The sequence below is a fragment of the Sander lucioperca genome, chromosome 1 (assembly GCF_008315115.2).
Source record: "Sander lucioperca isolate FBNREF2018 chromosome 1, SLUC_FBN_1.2, whole genome shotgun sequence".
Lineage (NCBI taxonomy): Eukaryota > Metazoa > Chordata > Actinopteri > Perciformes > Percidae > Sander > Sander lucioperca.
The window spans coordinates 46534120-46559119 of record NC_050173.1 but is presented as its reverse complement, the minus strand read 5'-3'; the positions used below and the strand labels follow the sequence as shown (position 1 = coordinate 46559119).

The 25000-nt window shown below is 43.4% G+C and overlaps 1 protein-coding gene and 2 long non-coding RNA genes across 5 annotated transcripts in view; 1 reads left to right on the top strand and 2 right to left on the bottom strand.

Moving 5' to 3' along the window:
• Positions 1 to 7904, bottom strand: part of LOC116062419 — a 12629-nt gene extending 4725 nt beyond the window's left edge. Inside the window, exons 1-2 of the long non-coding RNA XR_004107959.2 lie at positions 7782 to 7904; positions 6670 to 6677 (exon numbers count right to left, since the gene is read on the bottom strand). This is a non-coding gene — a long non-coding RNA (uncharacterized LOC116062419). The remainder of the gene's footprint in view (positions 1 to 6669; positions 6678 to 7781) is intronic.
• LOC116062401 (protocadherin-1) overlaps positions 1 to 25000 on the bottom strand; it is a 272977-nt gene that overhangs the window by 172947 nt on the left and 75030 nt on the right. The gene's annotated exons all lie outside the window — the stretch shown is intronic.
• LOC116062412 lies at positions 5785 to 7759 on the top strand. Its single transcript, XR_004107952.2, has 4 exons — positions 5785 to 5858; positions 6562 to 6955; positions 7152 to 7321; positions 7593 to 7759. It is a non-coding gene; the product is annotated as an uncharacterized LOC116062412 (long non-coding RNA).

Sequence of the window (25000 nt, the reverse complement as noted above, 5' to 3'; positions counted from 1 at the left end):
GCTGAAGTATATTTCTGGAGTGTTAAAGATTAAAAGAAAAAATAAGAACCGTACAGAACCGAAAACCGTGACCCTAAAACCGTGATACGAACCGAACCGTGGATTTTGTAAAAGCCTAAGTCTAGTCAGGGTTTTTTCTCCGGCAGCGTCCACGCTATCTCAGAGGCAGCTGGTCTCCTCCGTGTCTTTAGCTGCAGACTGTTGTATGTCCCGGTGTGGGAATCCTTTCCGGTGAAATACAGCCGCACGTTGGACCGTTTAGCTGTCAGCTTTTTATTGGTGTTAAAGCCAGCTACTAGCTAACGGTAGGCTAACGTTACCTAAAGCCAAGTGTAATGTTAAAGCATAACTCTCGCCAAAATGCAACCTAGGGTCTTTTTGTGAATGTACCCGAGTCAAACTTTTGTTTAAAAGCATATTTAGGACAGAAACGCCACTTTTAAGATGTACCGTATTTTAGTTTTTGGGTCAAATGGCCTTTTGAATGGGAGTGCTAGCGGCACTTTTATGCTAGCCTCAAAATAGCTATTTTTTAAAGAAGGCTCGACATAACATGAGACTTTGCTCCAAGCATCACCGGGGACTCTACACCTTAACGAAAGCACTGACAACATTGTTTGTGTACCCAGAGTTTACTAAAAAGAAAGGTTTTGAACAACTCACCGTAGCTCTTGTTGTTTCCGGCCGCTACCACCTCGGCAGTCAAAACGAGTCGATATCAAAACAAGTAGCCCCAGATTTAGGATATCCGTTGGTCACCGGTGGAGTTAAGGTGTAGAGCCCCTGGTGTGCTTGTATCCAACTAACTGCTAACTGCTGGTGGAGTTTGTGACTGTTAAATGCCGGCCATTCTACATTACACGCAAATTTGTATACTCTGTGATACAGCCCACCAAGCGCTAATGCTAGTAGCTAGCTATGTGTTAGCTGAACTTTACGGAGCATGTAATGTGTTTCGTATGTCGTTTTTATATATTTGAATTGTGTAACCACTTGAGCCACGGTGAAACGTTGTTTCGTGTATATGGTTGAAATAACACTGTCTGTCTGTCTGTAAACGGTAGGCGTGGCTTGGGAGTGGACTCAGAGCAGCGAAGCAAGTGCATTCTGGGATTTGTTGTCTTTCACCACATGAGCCAAATACACATTTCCTGGCTTTTCTCGGCCTAGAAGGCACCAATTTTTTTTCCACATTTATACTACATAAGTGACCCAATTTAAAGATATATTCAGCTTTCCAGTGGTGAAATATCCCTTTAACGAAGGAAACAACGTCTACGGCAGTATATTTTTCATTTTAACTGGCTGCTGTCTGTAGATTCCTTCATGCACAACTCGTACCCTACGCGTAGTGCAAGCGTAGGGTTCGGTTCAGTGGGAAAAAATGCTAAGGTTCAGCAGAAAGCGAACCCCGTCAAAAAGCCCAATATTCAGCCGAATCCGAAGCCGAATCCTGGATTCGGTGCATCCCTAAACTAAAGACAATCATCTCACATCTAACGTTAAAGACACATTGCCACACATGGCAAGACTACAACTAGATTCGTAACCAAATGTAACCAAGCTAGCTAGCTACTGCTAGCGTTAGCTGGTAACTTCAGGGAAAGTCTGCAGATTTTCAGTCATTCGGTGCGGTAGATAGGGGTCGTTTACTGCGTCCTGTTTTCGATATCCAACCCTAGAGATGATCACGGGAGGCTCGCTAACAAGGTATATTCCCTCCCTGCCTGGATCGAAAAGGTGGCTGTCATTGGCCCCCAGATTGAAGGTGTGTCTTTCCCTCAGGTCGCCTGTGCTTCTCTGCCAAAACTCCACCCACCTGGGAGCTGCCAGCGATGTTACCAAACGCTCCTCTGTGTCAGCAATGTTCCTCCCTGTGGTGCATTCATCTTTCACGTACAAAACAGACTTGCATAAGTCACAGTATGACTCGACGCTGCATGGAACAAAGGGCTCCGATTGGTCAGATGATATGATGATGATGATGATGATGATGATGATGATGATGATGATGAATTTAGCTGCAATTCGATTCCCTCTCTCTCTCTCTCTCTCTCTCTCTCTCTCTCCCTCTGGCTCTGAGGCTGAGCAGCATATCCTTCCTCTAATACAATAATGTCACAGCTTTTTTGAGAGGTAAAATTCAATTACAGCAAAGCTCCACACACACACACACACACACACACACACACACACACCACAGTTGAGTCATAACAGGCTGGGAGAGACATTTTTGGGTATGTGACTGCATTTAATAACACACACACACACACACACACACACACACACACACACTCAAAACGAGGACTTGCTGCCTCCTGATTCGCTGACTTGCAGTCTGTCGTCCTGTCAGGCTAACGTTTCCGCTGTCAGAACTGAAACTGCTAAAATTGCGTTTTTTTTTATTTATTTAGGGACGGATTTAGTTTCCTTAAAGTCAGATTTTGTCCGTTTGTCCATCTATCTCTCCGTCTGCATCACGCTCTCACACTATGACCTCTGGGTTCGCGGTGAAGCTCTAGGACGGGATTTAGGAAGGAAGGAAGGAAGGAAGGAAGTGTTGGAGAGTACATTTACTCAAGTACTGTACTTACGGTAAGTACAATTCTGGGGTTCTGTACTTGAGGTTTTCCATCTTCTGCTACTGTATACTAATTATACAAAATATGGTTCTCACAATAAACCAATAAATTAGGAGAGGTAAGATAAGATGACATTTAGTTGATCCTGGAAATGTACAATCTGCCCTACTTTTCCCCTCGTTTGTGAGAACGCTTGAGGCTCACTCCTCCCTATCTCGACTGCTCTCTTCCTCCTCTCCGTCTCTGTGCATCCGTCAGCAGCTTTTCCCAGCATGCCGAGAGGGAGTCAGCCGAAACGAGCAGCGCTCGATCCAGCAGCTTTTAATGAAGCGGCTTCAACCTCTTCGTTACGACAGACGGAGACACAGCGAGAGACACTTCCTGTCACAGTAGAAACCATCAGGAAGTAGAAACTGAGGATATGTTCATGTGTGGAGAAAATCCTCAGACAGGAGATATCATTACAAAAAGTTAACTAAAGGACTTTTTTTTTTAAATATTGCAAACTATTCCAACACTATTTGGAAGTTCATGATATACATTTACAATCTCTATGCAACTATCTATTTCCCCCCCGGCCAGGATTTCATTTAGATTATTTAAAGTATCGCAGTGTGATCGGAAGGTAAAGCCGTCTCAGCCTACATTTACACTGTTAACGTTTTGGTTTAAAAATTAATATATTTTGCTACGTTTCCCCCTCTCATTCCCCCTGCTCTGGCGTTTCCCCCTCTCATTCCCCCTGCTCTGGCGTTTCCCCCTCTCGTTCCCCCTGCTCTGGCGTCTCCCCCTCTCCTTCCCCCTGCTCTGGCGTGTCCCCCTCTCATTCCCCCTGCTCTGGCGTCTCCCCCTCTCCTTCCCCCTGCTCTGGCGTGTCCCCCTCTCATTCCCCCTGCTCTGGCGTCTCCCCCTCTCGTTCCCCCTGCTCTGGCGTGTCCCCCTCTCGTTCCCCCTGCTCTGGCGTGTCCCCCTCTCGTTCCCCCTGCTCTGGCGTCTCCCCCTCTCGTTCCCCCTACTCTGGCGTCTCCCCCTCTCGTTCCCCCTGCTCTGGCGTCTCCCCCTCTCGTTCCCCCTGCTCTGGCGTTTCCCCCTCTCATTCCCCCTACTCTGGCGTCTCCCCCTCTCGTTCCCCCTGCTCTGGTGTTTCCCCCTCTCATTCCCCCTGCTCTGGCGTCTCCCCCTCTCATTCCCCCTGCTCTGGTGTTTCCCCCTCTCATTCCCCCTGCTCTGGTGTTTCCGAGCCCCTAAACCGGAGACATTTGGAAACTCTTCTGACCCGTTTTGGTTGGTAATCTGCGAGGTTGTGTTGCAGTCTCAACGCCCGCAAACGGAGACCTTTGGCAACGCCGACACTGACGCCAACATTTCTCCTCCTGATTGGGTCTTATCAGTCATGATGTCTCGTTCTCTGAGACTTAAAGCTACTAACTTTACCATGGTAACTACCAGCAACGGGCGGAGTCTCCACGCTGCCTCCTGTTTATGCCCGTTATACCAGAATGATGATGAGATATGAGGTCTGTGTTATAGTTTAAACAGAAATTAGTTCTTCAGAGAGATTAGCTGTGATGAAGCAGCACACCAGGTTTTTTCTGCAGCCCCGAAATCTGACCCGGGATCAGTTTACAGATTGCTGTCGTTTTCAAGCTCGACTTCCCTTCTTCACAGGATGCTGAGCGGCTGGAAACACACCGCACGGAAACGGATCCATCAACTAATACACCTGGAGGGGATCGCCTTACACCCTAACCCACACACACACTCTCTCTCTCTCTCTCTCTCTCTCTCTCTCTCTCTCTCTCTCTCTCTCTCTCTCTCTCTCTCCAGAGTCCAGATCAATCGAAGCTGTAAATTGTCTTTTTCATACCTCAACGATTTTCTGATGATCTCTGGTCACCGAAGCTTCGTCAGGACTACAGGCGCTAAAGGGCCCCACACACACACACACACACACACAAACACTGCGTCTCACTATCTTTGTGGGGACCCGTCATTGACATAATGCATTCCCTAGCCCCTTACCCTAACCTTAACCATCACAACTAAATGCCTAACCTTAACCCTTACCCTCACCCTAACCATAACCTAATTCTAAGCCTAATCCTACAACCAAGTCTTAACCCTCAAACAGCCCTTTAAAGTTGTGGGGTCCAGCATTTTGGCCCCACAAAGCTGTCCGGACCCCACAAGTATACTGCATTCCCGGTGTTTGGACCCCACGAATATAGTTAAACGAGAACACACACACACACGTTTCCCGGCTGTTAGGCGTTACTTAGAGTTCATTCTAACTCAGCCTGACTTATTGCGTTATCTGTCCATCACACACTCACAGTTGCACTCCTTGACCTGTGATGAGTCATTGTGAAGCTATGAGGTTTCAACACACACACACACACACACACACACACACACACACACACACACAGACAGAGATCCAGTCCAACAGCGTTCCTCTCTAGTCTGTTCTTCCTGGGAACTTCAGCTTCCAGTTCTGTGTTGTCGGTAGGTTTCCATCAACACAAGACATCAGGTTTCATCTCACCGGAATCTGTGCGACACGGTTGCAAACATTCCTGCCGGCGACAGTAGACTACAAAGACGAAGAGCTGAGGAAGGACAATGTGTGACTTCACATCCTGTTCCAGGCTTCAACGTATCACAAGAATCAGAAACCTGGTGCCCAAAATGAACACAGAAGTAAATCATCACTGCACTCAGCTTTGATAGCAGGAGCGCTCCCTTTTGGCTGATGATCAGCCTGAATATTTGGAATATTTCAACTGATATTTGAAAGTTTCAAGCTGCATGTGATTCAGAGGTCTGGATTCAGGCTGCCCTTCCTTTTTCCTGCATGGACTCGGCAACAGATCACCATGATGAGGAACACTTGCGTGCGTTTAAATGCATTTTAAAAACCAGATTATATTCAGGTTAACGCCATGTAAACAGCTAAAATCAGCAAGTTGTCCTCTCTCGGGCAACAGAAATATATATATATAACTGCTTCACTGTAACAAGATTCCGTAGTTTTCACAGCAGTATTGCTGTATACTGAACAAATGACTACTGCATATATGTATACAGTATGTTGCTGTAGATTTTCACGCGATCATGGCAAAAATGCTGTAGAATACGAGATTACAGTAAATACAATTATCCTGTGAATAATATTATATTATATTATATATATATTATAATTTTGAGCGGGATCTATCGGACTTCCACAGCCAAGCCACGCAGCCGGAAAGTTCTTCAGAGATTGCACTAGAGTATGTAAGTAGCCTCTTCCTCACTTTGGTGACAGTTAGTAAGTTATAAGGCATTAATAAGCTAAGAGTATTGGACCATGGATTTTATTAATTTATAACATAATAATATACAACATTAGACTTGATTAATATAGCTAGATTTTTAAAATTAGTTTGAATCATGAGTGGGTGGCTGTGTGCTTGTGTAGCCAGCTAGCTAATGTTAGCAAACACATTTGCTCCACTTACTCCTGCTAGCACCTGAGATTTGTTATATTTTGCGTGGGTGTGATGTGTGTTGATCTTTTATTCGTGTAAGTCGAAAATTAGTTTGAATCGCGAGTGGGTGGCTGTGTGGGCTTGTGTAGACAGCTAGCTAACGTTAGCAAACACATTAGCTCCACTTACTCCTGCTAGCGCGAGTGGGTGGCTGTGTGCTTGTGTAGCCAGCTAGCTAGCTAATGGTAGCAAACACATTTGCTCCACTTACTCCTGCTAGCACCCAAGATTTGATATATTTTGTGTGTGTGTGATGTGTGTTGATCATGTATTCGTGTAAGTCGAAAATCTATCAGTACTACCCACTAGCTAACTAGCCCCATTCACTCGCTCACTTTGTGTGTCAGTACACAGTATCTGTCTGTTTGAGGTGTGTGTTTTGGAGAGCTAGCTAGTTTCCTAATTTTAACATAATTTAATCGTTTTTGTCCATCTTTCCCCCTTGCTAGGTTCCACTAGAGATAACGACACTACAGGCTGTTTGAAAGACAACACCGACTCAGGTAATTTTCACACAACACAGTTGAAAACTAGTCATGGGGTTTAAGTGCAAGCACTGTTTTGTCTCTACAGACACAATCCCTAGCTGCATAAAACACGTGAAAGTGCATAGAAACCGTGCAAATGTAAATTTTCCTTGTGGTGTTGCAAAATGTCCTTGTAACCTTAAGTCAGTGTGCGCATTACAGAATCACATGTACAACAAGCATGTCTTGCCTTATAGTTGCATACTTTCTAACAACGTTTTGTGTTTATTATACTGCTGAAGCACAGATTTCCCTGCCTAGCACTCCGAGGCTAATCATGCTTGGAGGCAGCCAAGTCCCTTGAATTTGTCCAACGGTAAGAGCTTTTTGACTATCTTTTTTTATTTATATATTTCTATTTTCACTATGTTCATTACAGTCTTCTTGCTACCACTATCATAGTGCAGACTCAGTACTGGATTAATATATGGGACTACTGTTGTGTGGTGATAAAGTAGCAAAAATACTGATGTATAATATCTTTTTTCTTCTTTCTTTTTCTTTTTTTACAGCTTTTTTGTCCGGATAAATCCAGAACAGAGTAAATGTGCTGCTAAATTCCAGACCAGCAAGAGCACGGGAAAGAAGGTTCAACGGAAAAATCAGTCCCTGAATCAACATGTCGCCGCTCTAATCCAGGACTTCATTGAATATGACTGGCAGAATACCTAGAGCATGCCAGGTAAGACCCCTTTATGAAGTGAACTTTGAAGTATTCCCTTTGCCTTAATATCCTCCAACAATGTATTTGTGTACCTTCATTTATTACATTACATTTATCATATTCTTATTAATTCATGTGTTTTTTTAATGTTTCATGCATTCAGATTTTACGTTTCTTTGCATTGGAGAGTAAATTAGTGGACTCTTTCATGAGAAAGTCATTAGTCTTGCTCATTATACATTTCTACATCAGCATCTAATTCCTTTTTACCTTTTTTTTTCCATTGCAGTAAAGAAGATGTCCACTCCACTCAGGCTCCATTTCCATACACACACACATTGATAGATGCTGGGGTGGAGTTCTTGTTCTTGTGGTAGGACTTCACTACAACATATGGCACATTCTCTCTCTCTCTCTCTCTCTCTCTCTCTCTCTCTCTCTCTCTCTCTCCATGTCTCTCTCTCACTCACTCACTCACTCACACACACACATTGACTCTCTTACACACATGTATTTGCCCACATGGATTCTCTATCCCTTCCTCTCTGACTAGCACATCACACATGTACACGCACAGAGACATGGACACAAACACACACACTACTCTGTCACACATGCACGTTCTCTCTCTACCTCCCTCGCACATACTTCTGTCTAACTACAACATGTATATGATATGTTGGGTTTTACTGTTTGTTTTTACTAATACTAGTAGAGTATGATACATTGATAGACCATGCTTTTCATATCTATGTCTATATGTCATATCCTGTATATCTGAGAATGTGAACAGTTGGATGAAGTTTTACTGTTTGTTTTTATGAATTCTAATAGTTGAATAAAGTTTTTAAACCTCACTTTCTGCTTGGGTCCAAATGTATGCTCTGTTCTTATTTATTGATAATATTACTGTCTGCCATTGGCCAGATTCCTCAGCCAGCTAGGTGTTTAGGTATTTCATAGTATGTCATTATTTTTATTTTATTATACGGCTCTTCACAATGCTATTATAACACTCCATTGACTTGAATGGGATTTCAAGTCCACTGGCACGTCAGGGTCTGGTGGCCCTGACGGGACTTATTCTCCCAATAATGACCGGCGTTCTCTACATTATCCCTTATGCATTAAAACAAAATATAACATAAATTAAAATAATAAATCAAATAATATATTACATTTAAAATATAATACTGTAAATATAATACAGTAATAATACTGTAAATAATTATAATACTGTAATTATTTTACAGTATTGAAATGTATGCAGTAATATCTACTACAGTAGTCTTAATATGTACTGTGATTAAAAGTGCAGTACTGTGATTATTACCGTAAATACAGTTACAGTACATTTCTATGTACTGTGATTAGATGTACAGTAAGCATACTGTAGAATATATTACAGCAACTTACTAGCTAATTGCTGCCAGCTAGTTGCTGTAGATTTCACAGTTTTCTTCTTACAGTGTTGTTTTTAAAAGGTGCAGTAGGTAAGCCTTATAAAACTAACTTTCTGTCATATTTGCTGAAACTGACCCTATGTTCCAGTAGAACTACATGAAGCAGGTCATTAAAAATAAAAATCCAGCTCCTCTGGCTCCACCTACAGCCTGGAGTGGGATTTACAAAAATCCACAGCTCCCTGTTCAGATGCACCAATCAGGGCCAAGGGGAGTGTCTAACTGTTCAGATGCACCAATCAGGGCCAGAGGGGGTGTCTAACTGTCAATCACTGCTCATGCACACGCATTAATTCTCCCTTGTGGGGGGAGGGGCTTAAGAGACCGTTTTGGGCTTTAGCAGAAAGAGGGGAGGAACTGAGAAGTTGTTGATGTTCATATATACATACATATTATATACATACATATATATTATATATATATATATATATGTATGTATATAATATATATATATATATAGATAGTACAGTATACCCACTACACACATTAGACTACACCAGTGTCCGCAGGTGCTTTAAAGCAGCCATATTATGCCCATATTATACTAGCTACAGAGTGAGACCTCTTTTCTTCTTCTTCTTCTTCTGTACTATCTTTGATTGCACTGCACATGTGCAGTAGCTCAGATGTAGATCATGTCAGCTAGCTAGCTCCATAGACAGTAAAAGAAAGGCTGTTTCTACAACTTCAGTCAGTTACAAGGCAGGATTAGCTGGGAGACTTCTAAATGAGGGCGCACATGGAAGTAGTTCTTTTGTAGATTATGGTGAACTTGTGTGTGTTGTAGCAGTGCTTTGCTATTGAGAACGAGGTAGCATGCTAGCGTTAGCATTAGCGTTAGCATGCTAACGCTAACGCTACGAGCTAATGGTTGCGGTTAGCCTGCTCGTTTCGGCTTGTGACGTCACAAGCCGTGCCAATTTTAAACAGCTCACCCAGAGACTGAAGGCAGGACACATTCAGGAACCGTATCTCACTCTAAACAGCATGGATGGATTTTTTTCAAAGTTTGTATGTGTGTGGAAGCACCAGAGACACAACATAACACCCCAAATCCCAGAAAAAGTGATTTTTTCACAATATGGGCACTTTAAACCTGCTTTTAAAAAAATCTAAATTCAAATGATCGTTTTTACAAGTATTCAAATGTCTTGAATGCAGAGCAGTTGAGGCTGCGTTTGACTGTTTGTGGCGAGATTAAGTGCTTTCTGAGGACGGGGGGGGCTGACAGTGCACCTTGTTTCCATAACAACAGACCTGTTGCTCTCCTCTGTGTGCTCCTGCGTTTGTTTAAAAAAGGTACAGACACAAAAAGTACATTTCGGAGGGAATCTGTATTCATCACACTGAGATAGACAGTTTAAACTATGGCAATGCATACTTTTAGGTTTTGTTTAGTTGTTCTTTCATACATTATGGCACGTTACTCATCACTTTGGTTACGTTACGGTTCACTGTTATGGGATGTAATGTATGTTCTGTAACTGTATGGTTGTGTTATCTCCGCAAAGACGGTCGTGTTTTCTGAACTGCGAACTGATACTGAAAGGTACGCAACATCCAGTGTCAGATTCTCAACAGTAAGGATTTGTTGCTTTTCCTTGGCTACATCTACACTACTCTGTTTTCATTTTTTAGTCGCGTTTTGAGACCAAATCCATCTCCGTCCGGTGAAAAGTAAGAGCAGGGAGCTTGGAGCGACGCCGAGGTGTAACGGTTACTGAAAGGTTTTTAAACTAGAGCGATATAGTAGTATATAATATAGCAATACCAGTATTCGAAAGCCTCAGACGCTGCCTAAATTGCTGGTATCGGGGGGTCAGCCCAATGTTCCCACACCCCTATGGTCCCACAGCCCAATGTTCCCACAGCCCAATGGTCCCACAGCCCTATGGTCCCACACCCCTATGGTCCCACACCCCTATGTTCCCACACCCCTATGTTCCCACAGCGCAATGTTCCCACAGCCCAATGTTCCCACAGCCCTATGTTCCCACAGCCCTATGGTCCCACACCCCTATGATCCCACACCCCTATGTTCCCACAGCCCAATGTTCCCACAGCCCTATGTTCCCACAGCCCAATGTTCCCACAGCCCTATGTTCCCACAGCCCAATGTTCCCACAGCCCTATGTTCCCACAGCCCTATGTTCCCACAGTCCTATGGTCCCACAGCCCAATGTTCCCACAGCCCTATGTTCCCACAGCCCTATGTTCCCACAGTCCTATGGTCCCACAGTCCTATGGTCCCACAGCCCTATGGTCCCACAGCCCAATGGTCCCACAGCCCAATGGTCCCACAGCCCAATGGTCCCACAGCCCTATGGTCCCACTTTTCTAGGATTTTTCTTAAAATTAGGCCCTATGTTAGGGTTAGGGTTACATTCCATCTGTAGTCCATTGCTACTGGATAATAGGTTGGGTGTAATTGGCTACCAAATTGGGAGAAAGGGGGATAAAATCTGATACACATTTATGAAAAAGGAAATGTGGGAACATAGGACCTAATTTTGAAAAAAAATCTTAGAAATGTTGGAACATATAGGGCCTAATTGTCAGTGGAAAAAAAAATACCGGGAACATAGGCACGCTCCCGGTATCGGCAAGTACTGGAGTTTTATGCACCGATCTAATACCACGTTTTAAAAGAAGTTTAGTTATTTTCTTTTTTCCGTTATGACTGACTGTCAAAGTAGATAATAAAAGAAAGTTCTATGGCATTCATTATCTGTACGTATTTGTTTATGTTTCACAAACAGTTTTACACAGACCCAGGCCATACACCAATGATAGAAATCATATCACATCCATACAGGGATAGTAGTATACATATGTTAAAACATAATAAAATAGTCTTTTTTAAACACACTGGTATCGGATGGGTACTCGTTACGGGCCAATGCGCTAGCTCAGGTATCGGAATCGGGGAAGAAAACATGGTGTCGGAACATCTCTAACGTAAGAAGTGTAGATGTAGCCACAGTTAGGAGGAGGGGAGGGTAAACATGCGCTGGATAAGAAGAGGTCAATCTGAAGTTGTGGTTACGCCTCATATGAGAGCTTTCAAGTCGTAACCTCGGGAATCTTTCTCTTTGCACGCTCCGACGGTACATGAACACAGCGCCAAGACAAAACAAAGTCAGACCAGCAGAACTGGTTTGAAATCAGATACTCTGTCGGTGTGTCACATAAACATTGTGTCTGTCTGTCTGTCTGTCTGTCTGTCTGTCTGTGTGTCTGTGTGTGTGTGTGTGTGTGTGCTCTCCAAATGAAGGATATGTCCTTCTGCTTTTATTGCTCCAGTCAGAGTGTGTTTTTAAATATTCATTCCTTTCCACTGAAGCCGGCGTTGCATTAAAATTCCCTTTGCAGTGCTAATGGTTATCAGCCCGCCAGGGGTGGGGAGGGACGAGCCGCGAGCGAGAAGCGAGTAAGGTGAAAGGCAAGAAGAGAGAGAGAGAGAGAGAGAGAGAGAGAGAGAGAGAGAGAGAGAGAGAGAGAGAGAGAGAAAGAGAAAGAGGGAAGAAGAGGAAAACAGGACAAGACAACCAGGGATTAAATACATTTGTTTTCTCTCGTAGCAAATTAGTATTGACGGCAGCTACCTCCCCTTCTGCACACACACTGTCATGGCAAAAACCCAGCCATGTTGAAAATTAATTACTCAAGTGTGTGTGAGTGTGTGTGAGGTGATACCACACACACACACACACACACACACACACACACACACACACACACACACACACAGAAACAGACATATACACACAGAAGTGAAAGTGGCGAGCAGGTTCTGCCCAGCTGCTCTGCTATACACTGACAGTTCAAAGGATGTGTATATATTTGTAGATATATCTGTGTGTGTGTGTGTGTGTGTGTGTGTGTGTGTGTGTGTGTGTGTGTATGTGTATGTGTATGTATGTGTGTGTGTGTGTGTGTGTGTGTGTGTGTGATAGTTTGTCTCAGTGTAGCTACTCGGCGGCTGTCGAAGGAGAAAAGAAAATCAGCGGGAGAGAAAGAAGACAAAGTGGCTCCATGTCGGCCACACAGCAACACACTCAGGATCCATCCATCAGCTCAATAAAATAAAAAAAAGAATAAAATAAGAATAGAAAGACTGTCAAATAACTAGGGCTTTCTATTTCATCTCTGAGTGAAATTAAACAACCAGATCCACGTAAAACGACATTAAGGCTTAAGCCTGTTTGAAAGATATTTAAATATATTTACACATTTGTCATCGTTTCCCACGTTGCGCCGTTTGTTTTCCACAACATGACTAGCTAAGCTAAGCTAAGGCTATTAGCTTGATCCCCAATGTTGTACGAATGACGACACCGACCTATTTAACTGTTAAGCTGGGCATACTCATTTTTTAAAATGTTGTTTAATTCCAATTTATACTCTACGCAACGCATTCTCATGAACGGGTTCGTATTATGTTGTACGAAAATGTATGCATAACAATTCGTGTGACATCCTACGAAATTAGCCGACCGCTGGCCGGTCACGTGACGCCGGCTACAGAGCTCCGCGAGCAGCCGGTTGTAGCACTTGCTACTTGAGTTTAGCTGAGAAAAAGTGACAGTGAGCCGGGTACAGAGCACTGCGAGAGGACGGTCTTCTCAGCGGCCGTGGCAGTTGAGTTTGGCCAACTAAAAGGTGACCATAATGCAGTGACAACAGTTAAATTTAGACACCAAAACGACTAGTTAAGATTATAAAAAAAGATTGTGGTTTGGGTTAAAACACCGCTACCCTTAAAAGGTCCAATGTGTGGGAATTTTTCCCATCTAGTGGTGAGATCATATATCGCAATCAACTCTCTCGCGCCACACAGTTCAAAGTACGTATTACAGCTACAGTAGCCTTCACGCTTCAAAAAGGGCCGGGAAGCTATGATACCCATTAGCAGCATTAGCAGCACCTGTGAGTTTATCATGTGACAGCGAAAATGCGAAAGGCGGAGCAGTATGTCCTGTATGTCCCTTACCGGCTAACGTATTTCTAGATGGAGCATGAATATGGAGCGTCTACCCCAGTTCATGTGAATACAAATGTAACATTTTGGTGATGGTAAATATTCATGAAAAAGGACAAGTTTGTGAACGGGCAACACAGACTTTGACAATGAACAACTAAACATGTTACACACTAACATACATAACTAACCCTAACCTTTAAAGTGCCCATATTGTGTGCTTCCACACGCATACAAACTTTGATAAAACCATCCATGCTGTTTAGAGTGAGATACGGTTTCTGAACGTGTCCTGCCTTCAGTCTCTGGGTGAGCTGGTCAACATCTGCACGGCTTTCTACGTCACTAGCCGAGACGAGGGGGCTAGGGGGCTAACCGTTAGCATGCTAGCTCGTTCTCAATGGCAAAACACTGCTACAACACAAACAAATTCACCCTAATCTACAAAATAAATTGTATAGAACTACTTCCATGTCCCTGTTCTGCAGGTATTCCACAAAGTTGGAAGTGCGCCCTCGTTTAAAAGAAGTCTCCGGGCTAATCCTGCCTTGTACAGGCCAAAGTTGCAGAAACAGCTAGCTAGCTCATGTAGTCCTTACTGAGCATGTGATCTTACCTAGCTACCGAGCATGTGCGACTGCCAACAAAGATGTTCCAGCAGTGAGAGGTCTCACTCTGTAGCTAAAACAGAGACCTGAACACAGGGTGAAAAGAGGAGCTGCAGCAATGAGCAGTACAACAAAAATATGGTGTTTTTTGAAAATTAAACCATGTAAACCTATTCTGATACAACCTCTAAATACAATTATGAACCTGAAAATGAGCATAATATGAGCACTTTAAGTAGTACTCCAGGGACACAAACACCTGTTTCCTGGGTGAAAGTCTTGTGTTTTCTCCTTAACTTCTTCAGGACATGAACTCCGATCCCCCTCTTGAAAGCTGTGTTTTAGGAGCCAAACATCCCCCCCGACCTCCTCCCTACGAGGATCTTCACGCTCTTATACAGCAGCAGTCAGTGTGCTGCTGACAGTAATAAATACGTGGAATACATATGCATTACAGTGCTTTACTTTTCGTAGCTATATGTACGAATGGTTGCATAGAACAGCGTGTATCGAGTTACTTCAAATACAAAGCTTATGATTAAAGTATGCTGCATTATTACAGATAGAATTGCCCAACCGCAGAAGTCAATGTTGTGCATACAGCAGAAAAATACGTGGAATACAAACGAATTTCAGTGCATTACTTTACGTAGCTGTATGTACGAATGGTTCATGAGAACAGCCTGCTGCTCATGATTTACGTGCTCAAATGTACGTGTAAAATAGGAAACAGAGGGCCATTTTGGCTAGAGAGAAATGTAAATATTGCGCATTACATGCTGAGCCAATGGTATGAAACGGTACACACTTCCTGTCTCCTAAATGGCCTTGTTTAAAAGTGTAGTGGACGTTGTGTAGACTCGGGTGAAGAAGGTGCAAACAGTTGTTTCCAAAAGTTCCTGGAGGAGAGAAAACTGATCAGGGTGCAGATTTCTCCTCACATCTGCAGACTTGCATCAGCCTCACCTTCACTTTAAACAACTCTATTTTAACCAAATAGAGTGATTATTTCAGTCTTAGCTATCCTAAACTTCATCCCCCACTTTCATCTTTTCAGAAAGACTAATGAATGAAACTGTCAGAAAATTAACTATCTGTCCAGGCTGGAGGATTAAAGTCTTTATAACAAAAAAACAGGGTGTGACTTCAGCTCTGTAATCCTGCATACAACACGGGACGCATTGTTAATCTTGATCCGGGGAGTTGTAAAGAAACCACTTCACTGTGTCAAAGCTTTTGTGTGGAAAAAAAGCAGGTGCAGGAAGGTTTTTTTGTTAACATTGTTTAATCTTGTTGAACTCGTTATCTTCCGTCTGTGCTCGCGGTTCTCTTGTTGGCTTTCTGAAGCAGCCAGAACAGAAACACTCAGGCATGCTGGCTCAACCGACTACACAAGCATCTGTCTGTCCTTCCAGACTCACGGCAGTTCTTGTAAATGTCACGTTATTTTTAATCTATTGATACGAGTTCACGGGGACGTTTTTCTCATTTTTTACGTGGTGGCCAGCACAAAAAACCCTACGGGGAAAGGACGCCTCACATCCCGGGAGATGGCCAATAAGGAAGCCTCATATGCTGGGAGGCGGCCGCTGGGGACCCAAAAAGGACGCGCGACAATAACGGGATGGCGGAGGTTGGGTTTAGGAAAAACACTACAGGGAAAGGGTGCCTCACACGCCGGGAGACGACCGCTGGGGACGCGCGACAATAACGGAACGGTTGTGATTAGGAAGACTACGGGACACAAAACGCCACACGCGGGACGCAATCCCCGCTCGCCCGGGTGAAAGTCCTGTGTTGTTTGACCCATCCACCCCCCCGACCAACCTCCCTACGCAGATTTTCGGCTTTTTATACTACTCCCTACCATTTTCATGCTGTGGCCACAAAATACGCTTCCCATTGAAATACATTACTTCACATTTTCGTGCTGACCACCACGTAAAATACGAGAAAAAAGTGCCTGTGAACACGTATCAATAGATTAAAAATAACGTGACATTTACACGAACTGCCGTGAGACCGGGCTGGTCTGTCCTTCCAGACTCACTATCAATACAACGTATTCTCATCAACGGGTTCGTATGATATCGTATGAAAACTTATGCCCCAGCAATTTCTATGATATCCTACGAAATTACACGTGACGACCGGTCACATGACAGTTAAGTTTTGCCGAGAGAAGGTGACCGTCCTGCAGCAACGACAGTAAAGTTTAGGCACCAAAACGACTAGTTAACCCTCACCACGTTGTCCTCGGGACAAATTTGACCCGATTTCAAAGTTTTTTTTTTAATAACAGAAAATATGGGACGTCGCAAATAAAACTAAAAACTAAAAAAACAAAGGACAAACGTTATGAAAAGCAACCAAAACAATGAAAGGAGACTTACAAACTTTAGAAAAAGCGCCAAAAACGTCAAAAAAAGGGCCCAAAACATTGAAAAAGTCACAAAAACATTGGGAAAATGCCATAAAAATGTTGATAAAAAGTGATCAAAGCATTGAAAAAATTTGAAAAGAGCAACTTAAACAACACAAGGGTTAAGATTAGGAAAAATATGTGGTGGTTTGGGTTAAAACACCGGTCCCCTTAAAGCTTTAGTGCGTCACTTTTTGATATTAATGAACGTCATGAACGTTACATTCAAGCCATTACCAAATGAGTTGCTACAAAGCTAATTCAGACTATCAGCTCCACACAACTCTCTCTAGATTTCTCAGTATGATTATGTTCAGAAGATTGTGGCGTCCGGTGACTTTCCCGTGTAGAAACTCGAGCCCTCGTAACCCTAACCCTTTTTGTTAATCCTCCGTGTCCTCCTTGGCTACTAGCAACTGTGTAGAGGAGGGGTGGGGGTGGTGCGCGAAGGCTTGTATCATGTGGACGTGCCGACAGTTTTGTTGTCGTTACGTAGAATTCCTCATGGGGGAGACAGAAACTACACACTATAGCTTTAAGTAGTACCTCCATAACACGAACACCTGTTTCCTGGGTGAAAGTCTTGTGTTTTCTCCTTAACTTCTTCAGGACATGATCACCTGTTTCCTGGGTGAAAGTCTTGTGTTTTCTCCTTAACTTCTTCCGGGACGCAAACTCCGCTCCACCGCTTGAAAACCCTGTGTTTTAGGAGCCCCTAAAACCCTGCTGACAGTAATAAATACGTGGAACACGTACGAATTAAAGTGCTTTACATTTCATAGTTATATGTACGAACGGTTCATGGGAACAGCCTGATCAATATCTATAGTACGTGAACTATTAATGTAGCTGTAGATTGGAGGTGAAAGAATTTTTTAATTGATTTTTCATTCTCTTCTCGTCCTGCACACATTTCTAGACTTTTTATGTCATCATGTGAACTCTGATGGTCCATTCGACTCTATAAGCAGATGTTTTTCAGACTAAAAGAAGTACACACAAAAAACAACAGAGTTGGTGAGATTTAGCCGGGCTTTGTGAGGCTTGAGGAAAGAAAAGCTGCAAGGAGAGACGGATGTCTTATAGTATTACAGACAAATCTACCCAGTTTCCACCGTGTGGATCAGAGAGACATCACAGGCCGGTCAGTGGATCCCTGGCTCGTATGTATATATATATATATATAAATATATATATATATTTATTAGTCAAAATAACGCAGATTAATCCATTCCAGCCGTTCTAGCCACCATTGGACTGTAAAATGAAGGAGGGAGATGAGAATGTGCTGCCTGGATCATTAACTGGAACATTTACTTGTAAAAAGCTTCTTCCTGCCAACCCTGGCTACCGAAATCTGGAGCCACTGATATGTCTGCTCTTCTCTCTGGTGCTCTGAAGACGATACAGGCAACACAAACGCCGCTGCATGTGACGCTAGTTAACACTATACTCAACAGCAGCTAACGTTAGCCTACCGCTAGCTAGTTAACACTATACTCGACAGCAGCTAACGTTAGCCTACCGCTAGCTAGTTAACACTATACTCGACAGCAGCTAACGTTAACACTATACTCGACAGCAGCTAACGTTAGCCTACCGCTAGCTAGTTAACACTATACTCGACAGCAGCTAACGTTAGCCTACCGCTAGCTAGTTAACACTATACTCGACAGCAGCTAACGTTAGCCTACCGCTAGCTAGTTAACACTATACTCGACAGCAGCTAACGTTAGCCTACCGCTAGCTAGTAGTTGGATTAAAAACGGTTAAAATGCTGACAGCTAACGCTAAACGGTGTAAAGTTTGACTGTGTTTTGGCCGTCGGAAAAACAACACAGACGGTGCGTTCAATGAAACTGGTAAGGCTGCTTTGAAGTTGTTGTAAATGTCCTTTTCCCATCTGGTGGTTGTTTTTGTCGTTCAACAGCAATTTACTAGTGAAATAAGTTATTGTTATTGTTATACATTATTATTAAATCATTTAATTTTGACCATATGGCCTTAGCAATAAACAAGCCGTTCTTTAATGTCACCAACTGTTGTTTTTTTTCTTTTCTTACTTTCTTAAAAAGTATCGGTTCAGGCACCGTTAATTATGTATGGGATTAATTTCGATTAATTAACTACAGAGTATGTAATTAATTAGATTTTTTTTTTTAATCGATTGACAGCCCTATATATATATATATATATATATATATATATAACAGCAAAACATCCTGTTAGTTCGGTTGAAGTTCAATTATTCCAATAAAATATCTTAGAATATCCAACATGGCATCATGACTTCACGTGAACATACACGCCAACTTTCTAAAGCCAAGTGGCGTGTTATCTGTACGCATTATGAGCTATCCGCGTGTCTGTAAACGTCACAGCTTAAACATACACGCCACGTGGCGCTTTCTAAAGCCACGTGGCGTGTTATCGCGAGACTACGACAGAAGCAGGTTTTAGGAAAACAAGAAACGGACAAACGGTTGGGTTTAGGAAAAGAAGAACGGGGTTGGCTTTAGGAAACGCCACACACAGGACATGATCCCCGCTCTCCTGGGTGAAAGTCCTGTGTTCTACCCATCCACCACCTGCTAGAGCTTAGATGGGGCCCAAAAGCTCAAGCCCAACCCTACCCGAGCCCGTGCACGGTGTGTCCCAGCCCGACACATTAACTGTAATTATGAGCCCGAGCCAGATTTAACCCCGACAATGTTTTAATACGTGGGCCGTTATAACTGATGTTCTCAACTACAATTCAGAGTTGTTTGAACTACAGAAATGTGTTTAGATTTATCTTCATGAATAATGCAACAAGGACGAAGCATGTAAACTGCTGTTAGTTTATTCAGAATGGAACGGATCGCAAATGGATCTGAATGAAGGAACGTAAAAAAAAACCTTGACCCTATAAGCTCCCTCAGCTGAATAGTGAGGGGAACAGATCAAGGCAGCAACATAATCAAAGACCTGGAACCATATAGGAGACTTTCTGGTCTCCATCACCTAATTAATACTGTCCTTCGCCACGGTCTGCACGCCGACGCACTGGCTGACAATAGTGCTGCAGAGGGGGGAGACACGATGTAGCCCAGTTTACCTCACACTCAAGTCAGTGCAGGACATCCACCCAGAGCTACGGGAGAAGCTGGAGAGGCATAGCCTGCTCCCCACCGAATAAGGCTGATAAAGTAATGATTAAAAAAACACAAATGCTTGTTTAAGGGCCCGGCCCAGCCCGGCACAATCATAGCGGCGTAAAATGTCGGCCCGGTTTGGGCTCGGGCAGAGAATCTAAACTCTACCACCTGCGTGGCGATTCGCCCTTCATACTACTCCCTACCGCGTCAATTCACACGCAATCACAAGGTAATGTAAGTCAATGGAGGCCAAACGGCGTTGATAAACACGCTTAAAAGCGAGTATGCGTCTTGATAACACGCCAATAATTGGCGTGTCATACATACGCCACTTCATGAGATCAGTCTGGAATATCGGTGGTTCATCAAGATAAACTTTCGATTAGTTGTCAACTACTAAATTAATCGCCAACTATTCTGATAATCGATCAATCAGTTTGAGTCTTTTTTTTTTTATGAAAAACAGTGTAAATTCTCTGATGTCAGCTCCTTAAATGTGAGTATGTTCTAGTTTCTTCTCTCCTCTGGGACAGGAAACTGAATATCTTTGAGTTGTGGACAACAACAAGACATTTGAGGACGTCATCTTGAGCTTTTGGGAAACACTGATCCACATTTTAGAGACCAGAAAATAGTCCACAGATTAATCAACGATGTCTAAAACATTTTGGCTACTCCCCCCCGACCACAGCAGTACATTGCTTAGCTTCCCATCCGAGACCAAGTGACAGCGGCGAAGTTATTATTTTTCTTCTGCGCAATGAATTGCCTTTTTGGGGACCTTATCATACTCAAAAACTCACCAAACTTTGCACATGCATCAGGCCTTGTGAAAAATTTGATATTTTAAGGGTTTCGTAGATAGGCATGAAAAAATGCCTCGCTAGCGCCCCCCTACAAAACTTAAAAAATTGCGCTCCTGCAGTACGTTTGACGTAGACTCATGAAATCTGGTATGCGTATGTATCACGTCAAGACGTACAAACAAGCTGATTGGATCCATACCCTAAACCCAACAGGAAATCCACCATTTTGAATTGACCAAGCAACCTTTTTCAAGTGGTTCTCCACCATATATTCTGTAACAAACTTATTTAAAGGTGCGTTATAATGAGGTACACAGAGGTCTTTAGTCAGCGATGGTTCTTTGTAGGCCAACAAAGCCTTCTGAAGAACCGATTAAGAATGATATCTTTGTTATTAGAAGACTGATTAAAAGTTTAAGAAGAAATAAGATTAGCATATACACAACACAAAGATGTACGGTTATGAAAAGAGAAACGATTTGTTGAAAGAGTAAACAAAAGATCAAAGAAATAGGACAACAGAGCCGTCTAAAGAACCATTGAAGAATGATTTCTGGTTTAGAAGACTGATTATTATTAAAGTATAACGTTGGGAAGGTGTGAGGAGAAATAAGATTATGAAAGATAGTTGACGGGTCGGGGTTAGAAAATTAACGATTTGTTGAAAATACATTAAAATAGAAAATACAAAAGATACCGAATTAAACACACAAACACTTCTAATAAAATAAAATAAGTCAAAACAATCTGAATCACAAACATAAGCTGTGAATTCAAAAGAGTAAACAAATGGCTGTTCTCTCCTTCTCTACGTGTCTTTCCCGAAGGCTCGGTGCGGTATTTGCTGTGACCTTTGACCTCTGCGCCGCCGGCTGCCGCCGCGCGTTGAGTGATCGCCGATGTGAAGGTGACTCGGCTGATATTAAAGTCCGACACCTGAGCGCCCTGAAATCTCTCCGTTCCAGAGCAGAGAGCGCTCATTTTTCATCCGTACAGACGGCAGGAGGAAGTGTTCGGACGGACGCCGACACTTCCTAGTGGAGGAGGGAGGGGTTTTTTGAGGTGAGAGGGTTTTGGGGAATCAGGTTCAGACATGATGTCCGACGGCGAGCAGCTGATTTTTATTGACTGCTCGACACGCCACGAAGATCGAACACCGGCTAAATATAGAAGCAGGAGGACAGAACAGGAAGAGCTCAGAGGGTGTGTGTGTGTGTGTGTGTGTGTGTGTGTGTGTGTGTGTGTGTGTGTGTGTGTGTGTGTGTGTGTTCAGGAACATGAGGCAGCACCTCCGGCTACTCGGAAACTTTTGCATTTACATTAACAGTCATGTTGTCCTCGGGTCAAATTTGACCTTTTTTTTTTTAAAGTTTCTATATCAGAAATGTGGATTTCTTTCAACCAAACTGCCCAAAAATAACATGGATGGTTCCATACAACGCTCTTCACAAGTAAAATTACAGATTCTACAGTTCACTACTTTTATTGAATTGTGGGTATTTAATATTATAGCAAATCTGTGCTTTTTAAACTCAAAAATGTGCTATGATTTCATATAAATGAAGTTTACTGACCATGAATTCCAAGAGTAAGTGTAAAACTAGTCATTATAATTTGATGTTAGTGGTGTGTCAAAGTGAAGAAAATGGAAACATCAGAAAAATAAAAACAGAAAGCAGAAAGGGGGGGAGGGACTGAAAAGTTGTCAATGTTCAAATTTTTTGGCTAAGTCCTGGATCTTCCCAATCCTACCTACAGCACCTTTAAACTAACAATGAATGCTGGGCATAAACAGAAGGCAGCGTGTAGACTCCGCCCGCTGATGGTAAATGTAAATAGACTGTATTTAAATAGTGCTTTTCTAGTCTTAACAACCACTCAAAGTGCTTCTACATAGTAATAATACTAATTTATACTTTATTAATCCTGCAAGGGAAATAATGTTTTTACTCTGTTGTTAGAATACACATTACACGCAGGTCTGAAATACACACATGCTCAGTACCTATACAGGCTGCAGCTGTCGATGGACAGGCTAGAGCTGTAATCGGGCCTTAAAAGTTCGGTCTAACAAGTACATTTTGATTGACAGCCTTTTAAAAGCCCGAACCCGTTTATAGCCCGACATTATTCAAATGTGCGCACACACACACAGCTCTTTTGCCTTTTGTCAAGAACGAGTCATTTCTACATTTTTTCACATTATTTATTCATGACTAACGGAGGCTGTAGGCCACTTAGAAGTTGGAAAAAAGAAATAAAATAAGTCCTCCAGAGGCCAGCCTCCGTTTCACCTCCTCAGCATCCATTTACACGCTAATCGAAAAGCATCACCTGGCCGCTCATTTACCACGCAACCCGGAGCGCAAGCCCGAGCCCGGCCCGAGTAAAATTGGGTCCCGTCGGGTTTGGGGAAAGATCTTCAGCTCTAGGACAGGCGATACTACATATCGTTTATTCACAGCGATACAGAGCCTGGAGGTTAATTTGGGGAATTTTCAGGCACTTTATCCGACTCATTAAGGAACAGAAAAAGCTCATTGTTCAGTATTTATCTCCTCTTCCCTGACGATAGCTACCTGCAGCAGCTTGTGTGACCCTATTTGTCTTTATTGCACGTCTCCCGTAGAGGAAGAGGAGGAAGCAAAGTATAGTTGCGGCCAAAATGGATTCACTCATCAGCAGACACAGGACAGACACCTTTATTCAACTCTACACCTTCCATCTGCCTTCTTTTCTTTAACTTAAGCTGCGTTCGAAACCTGTTCCCTCATTCAGAGATTTCAAAAGCACACACACACACATTTACTTCAGAAAATGTACTCTTTTGAGGTTTCTAATGCTGGTTTTTACTGGGAATAAACTACTGTACAAATAAGAGGGGAATGGAGGAGAAAGAGAGTCCCGTCTCTCGTCCTGAGCAGCCTGTTGAGAAACAAATGGCTTTAACCACAAAAGGAAACCATTTGGATGAAAGGGGAGGTGGAGGGGTAGTTAAATATCCGAAGGAGGGTGTGGTTGGAGTAGGGGGGGTAACAATGGGGCAGCTGGTGTCGGGCGCTGGAGGTCAGACATAAAACCAGCATGTGGTCTGTGCTGGACTTTATGTTTGCATCAAGCCACATTCAAATGTGTGTGACCAGCCCGGTCTCACGGCAGTTCGTGTAAATGTCACGTTATTTTTACTCTACTGATACGTGTTCACGGGGACGTTTTTCTCGTTTTTTACGTGGTGGCCAGCATGAAAATGTGAAGTAATGTATTTCAATGGGAAGCATATTTCGTGGTCACAGCATGAAAATGGTAGGGAGTAGTATAAAGAGCCGAAAATCCGCGTAGGGAGGTTGGTCGGGGGGGTGGATGGGTCAAACAACATGGGACTTTCACCCGGGCGAGCGGGGATCGCGTCCCGCGTGTGGCGTTTAGTGTCCCGTAGTCTTCCTAATCACAACCGTCCCGTTATTGTCGCGCGTCCCCTGCGGCCGTCTCCCGGCGGCTGCCTCCCGGCATATGGGGCGTCCTTTTCGTCCGTCTCCCGGCGTGTGAGGCATCCTGTCCCCGTACGGTATTTCGTGCTGGCCACCACGTAAAAAACGAGAAAAACCCGTGAACACGTATCAATAGATTAAAAATAACGTGACATTTACACGAACTGCTGTGAAACTGGGTTGGTGTGACACGAGATCACGTAACCCGTTCTCGCTCCCAACTCGTTACACACTGACGCCTGGTCAGTGTCTCTCAGCGTCAGACACCGACGCACAAATCCCCCGTTAGAGTCTGTATGGAACGGCTCGACCGCGGCGCTGTAAGATGACGTAGTATGAAGAGGGACAACGGTAGAGAGTTAGCCTGACAAGCCAGACCCACATCCAGATGTTGGGTCTGGGAACTCACCATTGGCAGGGCTCAATCTGAGGGGCGGGATCAATGGCTGTCTTTCAAATTCTCTCTGCACGCAATAGGATAGCTCTACAACCAATCAGAGCAACGCTAGTTGATAGATTAAACTTTAAACTCCGAACACATCCTCCTTTTTTAAGAATGACTTCAGTGCCGTTCTTTCTTCTTTTCTCAAAGAAAATCTTAACTCCAAGTCTTCCAGAGTCGCGGCCAAAGCCGATTCCAAAGACCGCTGTTCACCAGCAGCAGCAGCCATCTTCTTTGTTTTCAAGTGGCGGGGAATTCACGCGGAGCCGTCGCAACTCTGCCGTCATTATGTTAAGCCCCGCCCACCGACTCTATACACGCAGCCCAGTCTCATGGCAGTTTGTGTAAAT